The 15,207-nt window shown below is 36.2% G+C and overlaps 1 long non-coding RNA gene and 1 other non-coding gene across 2 annotated transcripts; one reads left to right on the top strand and one right to left on the bottom strand.

Moving 5' to 3' along the window:
- Window positions 1-9,789: 9,789 nt before the first annotated feature.
- TRNAS-GCU (transfer RNA serine (anticodon GCU)) lies at window positions 9,790-9,871 on the bottom strand. The gene has a single exon. It is a non-coding gene; the product is annotated as a tRNA-Ser (tRNA).
- LOC145129257 (uncharacterized) lies at window positions 9,813-11,177 on the top strand. The gene is made up of 3 exons (XR_013717410.1): window positions 9,813-10,105; window positions 10,234-10,816; window positions 10,908-11,177. It is a non-coding gene; the product is annotated as an uncharacterized LOC145129257 (long non-coding RNA).
- The last annotated feature ends 4,030 nt before the right edge of the window (window positions 11,178-15,207 follow it).

Raw genomic sequence — 15,207 nt, 5'->3', positions numbered from 1 at the left:
TATTGTTAATAAACGAGATAACCCTGGCAGATGCGTCTAAACGACTCTACCAGCAGAAGCGCCTAATAGAGAACCTCATAACCCCGACAGATGCGCCTAAAGGACTATATCGGCAGATGCGCCCCATAAAGAATGTCACAATTCTGGCAGATGCGCCTAAGTGATAATATTAGCAGTTGTGCTTGACAGATGTGTCATTAGCAACAATGGATTTCGTGCCTATTCCTTAGGATAATCCTTAGGAATGAATGAACGAGGAATAGCTGATTCTTAGGGTAGATCCTTAATGGGAGTAAAGAAGATAATGGGGATGGGTAATTGGGTTGATTGTTTGATGTTTAAACATAATAATTATATTATTGTGGGTTGAAAACCCTATGTACTCACCAGGTTTCCTAACCTGACCCACTCAGTTTATTTGAATCACAGGTGTCGATATGAAGTTACATTACACTGAGAGATTAAAGAGATATAAATCACTAGTGAAAATGAATGTAAGTTATGTTTATGCTTATGTTTCTGTATTGACAATGACATCCCAATGTTTTAAAACGAATAAAATACATTTCTTCGGAAATGCCTTGATAACGTATTTATCATGTTTTTCTGGGAACAAATTCCGCAACATTTTTATTAAAAAGGGTACTCTGGTTTTTATCAAGCATAAACATGATGGGTTTTATACAAAAGAACATCCTATGTGCTCATACAAACCCTAATGCTTGGATCTAGGTTTCTCTATTGTACATGCAATTCATCCAAGACTCAAGAACCCTAATCTAGCATATGTTTTTCGAAATTAACATATAAGACTAGATCTAGATGATTACCTCTTCAAGAATGGCTTGAATCTTCTTGTCTTGGAGCTTAGAGTCACAAGTGTCACTCCTCTAATGGCTTACAAACACCACAAGCAAGAGGATGAACAAAGAGAAAGGGATGAGGCACCAAAAACGTTCTAGGGTTCTTCCAAAAGAGTTAGCCACGTTTTTGGGGCCATAGGGGTCTTTATATATTGAGGCTATTAGGGTTATCAAACAAGGAAACCCTAATTTGACTGCTTAGGCTCCAAGCAGCCCATGGACTCCCTTTAGAACACCCCTTGGACAAATTCCTTATGGGCTTCCCGTAGAATTCGTCCAACCTATGTTCCAAGGTGATCCATAGCCCAATTGCAATTATCTTATAATTACAATTCCAGTCCCCTAAGTTTAATTAATCTCTTTTAACCACAAAACTAATTCTTAATTAATTCTTGACTAATATTAATTAAACAATATGATTTCTCCTTTAATATATTATTCTTATAATATATTAATAAATCATAATTAATCCTTTTTCTCCTTAATTCATCCTATCAGTTGCTATGGTGAAGGCAACCCAAAAGGATCATGCATAACCGGGTCAAGTACATGCCAAATATAGTTACGGGCTTAGAGACTAATCCAACAGTCTCCCACTTGGATAAGTCTAGTAACTATACTGCATGTACAACCCGATTAGCAATCGTAGCTCTCAAAGACGTTGTCGAACTCTAATCTTATCAGTAACCTGTCCTTTAGATAAGGGATCATATATTCCTCCATTCTAGATATCATATGAACCGAGACATGGATTTTAATCATACTCTCTGTTCATGTGTTGTTTCCCGATTTCCGATTTATGATGACTGACAACAGACTACAATTGAACACATCAACTTAGTCCCGACTTGGCCAAGCGCTTAGGGTGTCATCACTAAATCATCGAGAGGCCCACATATATCACTTTTATCCCACTTTGGGTAAAAGGAACAGATAAACTTTGACTCCAATGCTCGCTTGTACCTACTCATCAAATTACACACACCAATATGTTTTATAACACCAAGTTACTGGTGCGTTTACATATTATCAATGTGCAACCGACTTGTAGAATACAACTCACACGTCTCAGTTTCAAGAATATAAGATATTATCGTCTCACCAATCACTCGTGATTAAATCCATGAAGCGATCCAAGTGAGCGTGGGTTTAATCCAATACTCTAATCTTATACCAGCACTCATGAATCTCTGCAGCAAACTTGTGCTATGTCTAAACATTTTAGACAGTCTACAGACGGATTCATGACAGTCTTCTTTCATACCTACTTCCAAAGTATGAGCGACTGTGGAGGGTTTGAATAATCTTATCATTCGGGAAGTCAAAACATGCAAAGTGAAACACAAGAATAATACTAATCCCATATGGCCCTAAACTTTTGAGTATAAATAAAACACCTTTTATTTAGTCATTATATTGATTACACATTATTCATTGTATAATGTTTCGGATAATCAACTTATTACTTGAATTATAACAGCAGTTGTCCCATGCACCAAGCATGCACACTCTGTTTACCTATGGTCCTTACTTTATGAAACAGATCAGTTGAAAACATTTCTAATGATGCTCATTTCACAATCCCTAATCCTTATCGTTAGTGTAAGAACACAAAATTCTCGCAACTAGTAAAATATGTTAGATTCTAACATTTTATGCAATGATCCTTTTGTAATCTTATTGCACAAAAGTCACCAAGACTTTGCCAATGAAATTACAAAGTTCTCAATTGGAGATTGCTACAAGGCAATTCCATAGATATGAAGTCTCACATTCAAAGTACATTCCTTTGAACATCCTTCTTGCATAAAAGTTTCTAATCTAGACATGGATTCTCAATATCCAACTCCCAATATGGAAATATTTCCATATTTGCCATATGACAACTCATTATTAATAGAATCATATCTATTCATAATAATGTCATTGTGGTCCATTCATTACTATACTTCCAACTGCTCACAAACGACCAATCCTTAGCGAACCTTAGATTATCCTTGACAGTTGTTTAATTATTTTAGTAAAATCCGGTTCTTGTCCTTTTTCCCTCTTAATGCCATAGGCATTTGGAAAATTTTAGAACGGTCAAATATTACAACATATGCAATCGATCCTATACCAGAAGCGTATGGGATACGATTCAAAATGTCTTACAAGAAAGCATGATACTTTATCAGCCATTTGCCATAATATTTCTATTTGTCACATTCTCACAATTCGAACTATGAAGAAGGATGCCGTAATCATAATAGAATTTTGAGAACGCAATTAATATGTCATTGACTAAATTTGATTAAAATTTCTCGATCTAAGTTTTTAGATTTCGAAACTAAGTATAATATTATCTCCCTTAATTATAGCAAAACAACTTTTCAACCCCTGCAACTTTGCAAAGTGAACCTTTTGTTTTCTATAATTAACATTGCTAACTTGCAATACTTAAAATAATGATCATGCTCCCACTAACATGATGATTATATCCTTACCAGCATAACACTTATGCTCCCACTAGCTTTGACATGTATTCAGAAATCTGTTAAACTTCTAGAAAACAATACTTATTGATTTCCAAAGATCATATTTCTAATACGATACGCTTCGACAATCTTTTATCTAGGTTTCTAGAAAACAACTCATACACCTTTCCTTAGATAGCTCACATGTGTGTCTAAACAGTTCTAGAACTTATAGCAATAAGTCTCGAATGTTCAACCTAATTGCCAAATCTCACAATTCGAACTATGAAGAGGGATGCCGTAGTCATAATCGAATTTGAGAATGCAATTTACATAATCTCTATCTCATTAAAATCTTCCTAGTGAAAGCGTTTCCTCACAATCATTTTCATGAAGGAGAGAAACCTTATGACATTTAGATTTTATGGTGTATGTGTTCCTATCCATGTGAATTTGTCATAACCATAATCATAAAATAATGTTTGTGACAAATCCAAACTCTTATGGACAGAACTTGTTCATTCTTTATTCCTTGCCATCAAGGGTCCTACCATTGCTTCCAAGTTATTTAGCAGCTCACCCCTACCTATCAATGTACTTTCCATTGATCAGGGTGCTTGCCTTTATGCAGTCAATTGAGAACTCATAGAACTCATATGCATAGTTGACTTAAACTGGAATGGCACAGAAATAAAAAAAATGTGTCAACAAGATAGGTTACAAACCTCAAGTCGTGTGCTAGTGTCTAACAATAGGTTTACCCTTGATTAGTTTTTGAAACTTTTCAGGATCATTTAGACTCCCACTGACCTCTTGACATATAAGATTCTCTAATCAAGAAACATTTCTTGACAAACAAATATTCAAGAGTTAGTGCGGATTCTTATCAAGATAAACCATTACACACAATTGGTCTTAGTTGGTCTTTGTCTTACCCAAGACATCACAACTTACCAATTTCAAGCGTGCAATCGCAAGAAAACATTTTCCTACTTCACATTTGTTGAGTGTGTTAAAACTTCTTAAGATGTGTCACTCAAGTCACAATCTTGGAGTATGACTCTAAGACTTGATTTTTTGAACGAAGTACGATTTAACCTTTTGATTTGACCATTTCAACAATTTCTGATTCCTCTTCTTAGCCATACTAGTGTACTAAGATCTACTTAGAGAATCAATTGTGACACCGTTATACAATCACTAGGTTAATCATAAAACAGATACTTAAGTACTCTCTCATCTTTTCAGATTGGAGAACCTTTTATCTTTCTGCCTAATTGGTTCTTCTTATTCGTTCTGCTATTATTGAAACTTTTCAATGATTCAGAATTACACTTAATCTTGTAAGCATAACCATATTTACTAGACTTTTAGTAAATCATGAAGAATATTTTATCGTTCTTTGTGTTGGACTTAACCAGTGCGCAACATTGTGTACCAGCTCTCCTAGTCCTTCACTTGACTCTTTGTCAAGTAATTAGTCTCAATTTTCCAAATATGAAGGTTCTCATTCATCATACAATACAAGTTGTATGATTCCAAGTTTCTATTCAATTGAAACTTGGGCGATGAGAATCTTTCCTTATTTGGTAAATTTCTGACATTACCACAAATAACATAACTAAGAATCAAATCCATTCACAATATTGCTAACAATTCAAACACCAATTCTCATAAAATCCATCGCAAGGAAACATAAATAAGAAAAAATCAAAATTTATTTTATTGCGGAAAAATCTTGTCCTTACAATGCGATTACACATGAAAACTATGTAAATATTATTTAGCAATCTGTCCTAACTCTAAAGTAGCAGCTACAAAATTCGATCTTTGAATCATGCGATCGAAATCCATTTCTTCATGACCAGATTCAGCTCACTTCTTTCTTTTAAGCTTCCTTTCTTTTCTTCGATCCTACAAAACCCCAAATGTAATCATATCACATTATGTATTAAGAATCTAAAAAAGGAACTTAATAGAGTTAGATAGTGGATTTTACCTGAAGCAGAGTCATACATCTTGACTCTCCCATCACTTAGATCTCTCAGGTAGTCAGGGCAGCTTCGTAACCAATGCCCCTTTTCTTGGCAATAGAAACAAGTGGACCTCTTCGGAATAGCACACGGGACAATCTCAGACTCAACCTTTCTCTTGCGTAGAGAAAACTTTTTTGGACTTCCAATGTTGCCATTGCCCATAGAGGATTGGGATATTGATTTACCAGACAAATTTGCTCGACTAGTGCGCCAAATCATTTCTGATTCAGCAGCAATAAGCAAATAAGTCAAATCAATGAGGGTCACGTCGTGGTCCATCATATAGTACTCTCTAACGAGCTTACCATATGATTCGGGAAGTGAGTGAAGAACCAAGTCAACACTCAACTTTTCCGAGACATTAACGCCCAACATTTCCAATCTATCAATATGCAACTTCATATCCAAGATATGAGCGCATACTGACTTTCCATCTTCGTGTCTTTTCGCCAATAGGTCTTGAGTGACCTTGAACTTTTCAAGTCTTCGAACACGTGGGTCAGGGAGAATTATCGGAGGATGTGGAGGAAGTGAAGCATGATTTTCATTTCCACAATCCAATCGTGAAACATCATCTTCATGTGAAAAACTTTTTTTTCTAAGGATTTTGGAAGACCATATTTGTCAGACTTTGACATCTACAAAACGGGAGAAATTCAAGTTAGTTGATTGAGTCCTTAATAAAACACCCAAATGAGATATTAATGCTAGGACCCAACACAATATTCTACAATTTGGAAGAGGGATGCCGTAATCCAAACTGCAGAAAATTTGAAGGTAGGTAAATGACGATTTACCAATTTCCACCATGAAAAACGAAAATTGAAAATTAACTTTTATATGAATTGAAACTCCTAGATCTTTTGAGATTCATTGAACTTTTCAATGGCATGTTTAATCTCGATTATGCCCTTCATTTGTGACTGGGATGCCGAGGATCACAAATAAGGTGTGAATAACCATGCGAATGTACGAGGTGCCCTCAATGTTGCAGTCACCTAATCGACGTGCCGGTTAACCACACCCGCTCCGTCGATCTATGACAAACATCGAGTCACCCTTTGCTACCAATGTCAATCCCAACTTAGTGTACTGGTTAGCCACACACGCTCCACTAACTGTCTCGACAAGGGTACAAAGTGTAATTCCATGGAATTGCATCAAATTCACTTTTCCTAAAGTAACTAAGATTTGGGACTTTATAAAAGCGTTTAGTTACTTCGTATTTCATTATACTTATAATGGAAGGGTGTGTCCTATCCTACCCGTTCGGATAACGACCCTCCACTAGTCAAGAGTGCGGTGGGTAAGAGTGGATACCCATTCAATCGCCATTTTATAGGCAATTTCCATAAACACCCCTTAGAGACCAGCTTCGTGAATGAGGCCTACTAACGGTAAGACTGACTCTTTACTTATATAATATGTTAAACTTTTTAATGTTATATAGTATAAGGTGTATTTTACACTTTTAAAATACTATGTGGTCTAATTTAATAAAGTATACTTTTAATTTAATTAAATATAAACCATATCATTATGGATTTATTAACTCTCTTTTAATTATACATTTAATTAATTTAATAAAACCATAAGGGTGTAATTTGAACTTTTCAAAAACTAGGGTTTTAGAATTTAATATTTCAAAATTAAACTTTTAATCAAAATTTTAAATTCCAAAACTTGAGGGCAAGTTTTGAACTTTTTCAAAAACTTAGGGTTTAGAATTTAAATATTACAAAATTAAACCTTTAATCAAAAATTTAAATTCCAAAACTTGAGGGCAAGTTTTGAAACATTTTAAAACTTCCTAGATCAAATTACAAATAATTCAATTAATCAAATAATTAGTGATTATCTAAATTTGACCTAATTCAAATTTCTTACAAGATAATTCAAATCAATTTACAAATAATCAATTTTTATCTTATAAAACAAGTAATTATCTTAAATTGACAATTATCCATTAATTTGATTAGGATATCAATTACCATAATAGAAAAATCTGATTTTAATTTGAAAAAAACAATTTATGGTAATTATCCAAAGCAAATTAAGGCAAAAATTTCGAAATTGTGCTATCAGACTGAATTCACGAGGTGAACACACTGTTCACGACGTGAATCTGGTTTAATTCGAAAAAACGAAAATTTTCAGCTATGAACAATAATCTTTGTATCAAATACATTAGAAAAACCATCCTAGGCTCTGATACCACTGATGGGTTTTATACAAAAGAACATCCTATGTGCTCATACAAACCCTAATGCTTGGATCTAGGTTTCTCTATTGTACATGCAATTCATCCAAGACTCAAGAACCCTAATCTAGCATATGTATTTCGAAATTAACATATAAGAATAGATCTAGATGATTACCTCTTCAAGAATGGCTTGAATCTTCTTGTCTTGGAGCTTAGAGTCACAAGTGTCACTCCTCTAATGGCTTACAAACACCACAAGCAAGAGGATGAACAAAGAGAAAGGGATGAGGCACCAAAAACGTTCTAGGGTTCTTCCAAAAGAGTTAGCCACGTTTTTGGGGCCATAGGGGTCTTTATATATTGAGGCTATTAGGGTTATCAAACAAGGAAACCCTAATTTGACTGCTTAGGCTCCAAGCAGCCCATGGACTCCCTTTAGAACACCCCTTGGACGAATTCCTTATGGGCTTCCCGTAGAATTCGTCCAACCTATGTTCCAAGGTGATCCATAGCCCAATTGCAATTATCTTATAATTACAATTCCAGTCCCCTAAGTTTAATTAATCTCTTTTAACCACAAAACTAATTCTTAATTAATTCTTGACTAATATTAATTAAACAATATGATTTCTCATTTAATATATTATTCTTATAATATATTAATAAATCATAATTAATTCTTTTTCTCCTTAATTCATCCTATCAGTTGCTATGGTGAAGGCAACCCAAAAGGACCATGCATAATCGGGTCAAGTATATACCAAATATAGTTACGGGCTTAGACATTAATCCAACAAAACAAAATCGGTCTTTTCTGGCCGTGAAAATGGGGATGTCACATTTTGGGTTTGAACTTTAGTCAACTGATTTGCTAAATTATGTTGTGTTCTATTAAACTTAACTGAGATTATACCAATCATGATTAATTCTCTAATCATGTTATATCTAACACCCAAGTGTCTAAAATCGTCGTTATAAACCTTGTTATATGCCTTAGACGATGCGACAACACTATCATAATGGATAGAAATATGTGTAATTGGTTTTGACCATAATGGAAGCTTATAAACCAAATTCACCGGCTACTATGCCTATTTTATTACAACAGCTAATGCATCAAACTTAGATGTTACTATTGAGTTTGTAATATAATTTTGCTTTCTTTGATACTAGAAATTGTAACTCACCTAAACATGAATATCCAACTAATAGTAGATGAAAGATCATCCATGTTGGATATCCAACTTGCATTTGAATATCCTTATAAAACATAAGGATCTCCCAAGTAATTGAAACCAAAATTCATGGGTTCCTTGAGATACTTAAATATTCTTTGAATCACTTGGCAATGTTGATTACAAGGATTACTAGTATACCTAGAGGTGAGCAAAACCGAAAACCCAAAAACCGATAAAACCGAAACTGAGAAACTAAAACCGAACCCAAACCACCGGGTTTGGGTTGAAAATTTTAAAAACCAAAATCTTTGATTTGAGTTGGGTTTGCTCTGTCAAAACCAATCCTTTGAAACCGACCCAACCCAAGTTTTGAAATAATGACGTCGAACCCAGTCAGAAACCGAACTCGTTGGGTTCTAAAATCCAAAAAAACCGAAATACACGAGTTGGATTCAGTTTTATCCTAAAACTGATCCAACCCAACCCATGCTCACCCCTAAGTATTCCTCAACCTTCGTACAACATAACCAATATCAAGATTTTCTCCTTGACGCACAAGAGGCAACCCCTTTACCTCTTCTTATTTTGTTGTGTTTTGGATCAAACTCGCATTATATACAAATGCGTATACACCTATTAAGTAGGTGGTGGTGGTGGCGAAGGAGGCGTAGGTGGTGATGGCAGTAAATTAGGTTAGAAATTAAAAGATTTCTTCCATAATCATAAACTATTTTTTTTATGGAAAAAATTGTCATGCATATTTTTTTAAGTCTGTTGTTTTTTCTTAAAAATAATCAGTCTTTTGTTTTAATGTCCGGTTTACAATCTGCGTATATAAAAGTCAAGGCATTTATTTTTCAAAAAATAAGATAGAGCATACCAAAATGTACCAATGACATTAATCATATACTTTTGTAACATCTTAAAAAGAAACAAAAACAAAAGAGAACCAAAATGTCGGTTGGTTCAATCACAATAATATCACCAACGAATAAAATTTATTAGAATTAAAGTGCAAATTAGATGATAACACTTGAATAAAAAAACAAAAAACGTCGCCTGAGAGATTCGAACTCTCGCGGGGAAACCCCATGTACTTAGCAGGCACACGCCTTAACCACTCGGCCAAAGCGACTTTTATGATGGAATCTCGTGGGTACATTTGTTATCATTTCAATCTCAATTCAGGGCTGAAAATTTCACGAGGTGATGAGGTTTATAGATGGAGACGATCGTTCAATTGAAATCGCACTACCACCGTCTCCCACGATCCACGATGGCACTGGGAAGAGAATTATCAAAGACCGATCAGGCTTAAGGTGTTAAGTCTGATCATGAACTGATTTCGATGTGAAGGAATCAGTTTCAGGTATTTTCAATTTCTTGTTTCGAATTGGGGTTTACGTGTTTTAGAGTATTTGATCGTAAATCGTTTGATCTGGTAACCTTCTACCTCTTCTTTCTTTTATCTATGTTATCGATTCGTTAATTACTCAGCCGTATCATCTATCATGTAAGAGCGATGTGGATGGCAGGAGGTTCAGCCTATGTCAGCATTGGATAAACGGGGTAGTGATATAGAAAAAGGGGGGTGGGCTGTGTATGTAATGTGGGGAAGACCGTCATCATTTTGATTATAAGGTATATATATACACTATTATATTATTTAATTCTGGTTTGAATGCAGTTGATCCCTCCATTCTGTTTACCACAAAGCAAGATTGTGTTTGGTGTGGAATTTGGCATAAGATTGAGACAATCAGTACGAAAAAAACGTCCATACTCGTGGAGAATGCTGATATGGTTATGGTTCTTCCAATTATTTTGTACAGCCTATTTTGTCTATCATTCTTATAATTATGACCGAGTAATTCACATATGATCTAATGTCTAATAATTTTGATTTGCTATTGGCTCTTTGATATGGTTTTTTTCTTTTGTGATTGAACATGGAAAATTCTTTTTGATATATGTAAAATGAAAGCAGTGGGTTCAAGTTGGAATCACCTTCAGTTTTACGGAGTGTTGGTGCCATTGCGGAAGCATAATGCATGTGTATGGATTGACTCCACAATTATTGGTATTTGACTATTTTCTTTCTTTAAATAAAGATCTATTTCGTTCATGATTTTTCTTGATATTTTAAATATTTTTTTCTCATTTTGTTGCAGATCTATGCTAAAGAAGACATAGATTTTGATCTCATGGTGGACATTTAACATATTGAAACTCTTGACATGAAATGAAATTAGGGAAAATTAGTAGTAGCACCATTTCCATGGGGGAAATTAGTCAAGTCGTCCTAGAAAACAAGTCCTTTTATAAGAGGAGGTTGCGGTAGCCACAAGAAATAGATGTTTATTGGTTTCACATTTGTCCTCTAAGACACTTGGTTCAACTTTGTACAAACTTGAGATGACAATAGCATTATTATTAAGATCCATTTGTTGTTATTACTATCAATTTTGTTACTTTTATTTTTGTGATATATCATTGTAAATAACAAAAAATATGTATGTATTTACCAACACATTAATATTTTTTCAGGCATGTACCAAAATCGATAACTATACATCTATAAATTATATCTACACATAAAAGTATTTTTATCCACACATATTTTATTACCTATGTCACCAACGTTTTGTAGGAATATGCCATGTAACTTGACATGGCATCCATGCAGTTTACGTTGTTGTCCACGTCACTGTCGAAGCCATTAGCTATGTCATTTGCCATGTTATTGGCCATCGAAACAAACTATATTACTTTTACCAACACATATTTACTAGTTTTAGCCATACATATATGTGTAGGTATTGCTTTATTAATACCTACACTAACCGATGTGTGGGTAATGATCTATATCTACAATCATGAGTCAACATATAGTAACACTTAAATTTATGTGTAAGTAAATACAACTACCAACATATTACAGGGTTCTACCTACACATAACATGTGTGGGTACGCAAGATTGGTGTTTTTCTTCACTTTTGACCTAGCTTGAACTTTAGCCATGTATTAGGCATGCATGGCCAAAAAGCATTGCAATCTTTAGGACTTAATGGTTATTAGGAAGCTTTTTGGAATGGATGAAGGGTTGGCTTAATGATTTGGGGGCTGAACCATTAAGTTAGGAAAATTCATCGCCCACGGCCTGGCAACTTGTACTCCACGACGTGGGGACTGGAGAATTCACGACTGTTTTAGACTTTTGTTGCCACGACATGGTGATTTGTGTTCCACGATGTAGCGATGGTTTTCCTTACGACTGAGAGGTTGGTTTGGGGCTGAACTCATCAGCCACGATGTGGCCATGGGTTGGCCACGACGTAGCCATGGGTTGGCCACGACGTGGGGCCTGTCTGATCTTGTAAGAAAGGTGAGTCTTGTAAGAAAGGTGAGTCTTCTCACTATACTGCGTAGGATGCTAACCGTCTTGGTGATTCTTGCATATGTATGTTGGGTTGGGCCCATTTATTATACTTTGGGCTGGGTCCATTTATATGTATGTTGGGTTGGGCCCATTTGCATAATTGGGTTGGGCCCATTTGTATGTACGTTGGGCTGGGCCCATTTACATGTTGGATTAGGCCCATTGGTATGGTTTGTGGTATTTTGGAAAACTTACTAAGTTTTGTACTTACGGTTTGTGGTTTAAATATTTTTCACGTACTTCCAGTTCTAAAGGCATGGCCCGGCTTAACTGCACAACATCCCCTTAGGATTTCCGCATCGAAGTTTATTATTTTACTCTGATGATTGTGATACATTTTTACTATGATTGGTTTTGAAACATCTAATGTATTAATTTGATGGTTATGAAAATGAAAAATTTTACCATTATTTTTGGAATATTACATTTGGCTTACAATTATGTATTATTGTGTCGGCTATTTTGGGGGAACTCGCTAGACCTTGGCTTACAGTTGTGTAACACTCTAAATTTTCAAACAAATTTTTCATTTTTTTTAAAACCTCATAAAACACTATCTGATATTTCTCAAAACCCAAATGTATAAGTTGTTCAAAACCCAAGAGAACAAATTGTTTGACAATATCCCAGAATCCTCAAAACATAATCTCGATCTGGTGTGTGTACAATCAAGCTGGTGCCCTCCCGCGATCCTGAGAGGTACCTGAAACACATTTCACACAACACTGTAAGCACGAAGCTTAGTGAGTTCCCAAAAATACCACACACAAATAATTAGCCTCTCATGGATATGACTCGATAAGGACCCTCTAGTCACGTGTCTCAGTGAATACCCTCCGGTCTCACAGCTCGGGTCGGACCCTCCAGTACGGTATCTTAGTGAAGACCCTCCGGTCTCACAACTCGGGTTGGATCCTCCGGTCCTAACTCAATAAGGCATAGAAATAATATACAACATAAATCACAAAGACAAAATGCATGATATCACATAACTCAGTATAAGCACATAAAACCCTCCGGTCCGTAACTCAGATAAGACCCTCTGGTCAATAACTCAAATAAGACCCTCCGGTCAATAACTCAAATAAGACCCTCCAGTCACACAGTATTACCACTCAGGTAAGTATAGTGAGAAGACTCACCTCGCAGAGTAAGCAATATATCCCACAATCGAACTGCAGGTCTAGACTCTGCCCCTCCATAGCCTCCAAAATCCACAGCTTGACCAAAACCCTAAAGTCAACCAAAGTCAACCGTCAAAGCTTACCCAAATCATCGGGTGCACTCATGAACTCATTGAGTTCCTCAGTACTCAGTAATCACGAAAACCGGAGTCAACTCGCCGAGTTGCTAGCTAACTCGTCGAGTCCATGCAAAGTCTAGAAGACCGGAGAAAAACCCTAACCACTCGTCGAGTCGTTCCACCAACTCGTCGAGTTTACTCTGTATACAAAAACGGGAAATCCCAACTCAACTCGTCGAGTTCTTCAGCTCTTTCTCATTAAACTCATTCCAGTTGATTCCAATGCTCCAAACTTCAGATCCAACCTCCTAGGATGAAGTTACCACATAAAGTTGCTAACTTTACGATCATGCAAGGCATCACAAGGCTAAATTGTAACGCCCGCAGATTCGGGCTAGTCAATTTAGAGACAATGAGCGTCAAAAATGAGTTTTTGATGGAAGATTATTTAGAAGGATTAATCTTAACCAAGTTGTAGTATATATTACAAGGGTTTTGTACATATAAAGAACGCCGAAATCCGATTTATAACGAAGAAGTTATGGCCCGTCGAAGTTTTACGGCAAAACCGGCACGACACCGGGAGACGTAAATAGTGAATTTATGATAGAGGACTTTTTAGCCTTAGTAATCTAAACAAAAGTCGTAGAATATGTTAAACCGAGAGCGTCCATAAAAAGAAGGCCCAAATCTGACTTCGTATGAGGAAGTTATGAATTTTCTAAGATTTAGCATAGTAGTGCAGGGCCCGAAACTCGAATTTTAGTTCGAGCGGTTTTTGGCCTACGCGACCTAAATGAGAGTTGAATATCTCATTAATAGGAACTCAACGATAAAAAGACAGACGAAAACGGAGTCCGTATGAAGGAGTTGCGAGTTTTTCGCGGTCATTTAGCAGTATAATCTCCTCCTACTATTAAATTTAAGGTCGGTCGAGAATTAGCCGACGGAGTCAAAATGAAAGTTGTAGATCTTGTTTTTACCTACGTGTGGATATAATTAACGTCGAAAACGGAGCTCGTATGCGAAAGTTACGGGGTTCAGAAGTCGGCAGTGTGCTGCTGCAAAAGGGGTGACGTGGCACAATGTAGGCCACACACGTTTTGCCACCAGAATGGTGACATATGGCACTGAACTCGACGAATTGGAGGCCAACTCGACGAGTTTTGGTGATTTCCAGCCTATAAATAGAGGTGTCGGGTTCCCCTCATTCTTCACACCTCCCAACTTCACTTTCTCTCTCCAAACTCTCTCTCTAACCCCCTAAACCCCCTAAAGCCTAGGAAAACCCCCTAGCACCCGAAGGAAGCCCCGAGGCTCCCGAAGGCTCTGAGAAAAGAGCTTTTCGGCTCGGAAACGCTGCTCCAACGAAGCCCGGTTTTTAATAAAAACCCGCTGTAAGTGAGTTATGCTTACCCTACTTTAGGTATAACTTATGTTTAAGTTCATTATCGTTATTATGAACTTATAAACATGATTTATCACTGATTCCAAGTCATTATACTGATTGATCTACTTACGGGGATGATGTCTAGGCTGTGATTTAGTGAGGTGTTTAAAGTGAGATTTCCAAACAGTATACTTCGTATACCAAACGGACCCTACCTCCGATATGATCCTACCTGGTTGTTCCTTACTTGATAGATCATGAAGTAGACTTTGAGTTAATGATGAATCTAGACTGATAATTAGTCGCAATAAAGATTAGACTGAGATTTAGCAATAATAATGCTAGGTTTCGTCGAAGGAAAATAGAATCGTTAGAAGCGAAGCGCTGCCCGAGTTTGG

The sequence above is a fragment of the Lactuca virosa genome, chromosome 8 (genome assembly GCF_052849685.1).
Source record: "Lactuca virosa cultivar CGN04683 chromosome 8, Lactuca_virosa_CGN04683_v6, whole genome shotgun sequence".
Taxonomy (NCBI): domain Eukaryota; kingdom Viridiplantae; phylum Streptophyta; class Magnoliopsida; order Asterales; family Asteraceae; genus Lactuca; species Lactuca virosa.
The sequence above is the reverse complement of the archived record's forward strand: the minus strand, read 5'-3'. Positions and strand labels throughout refer to the sequence as shown.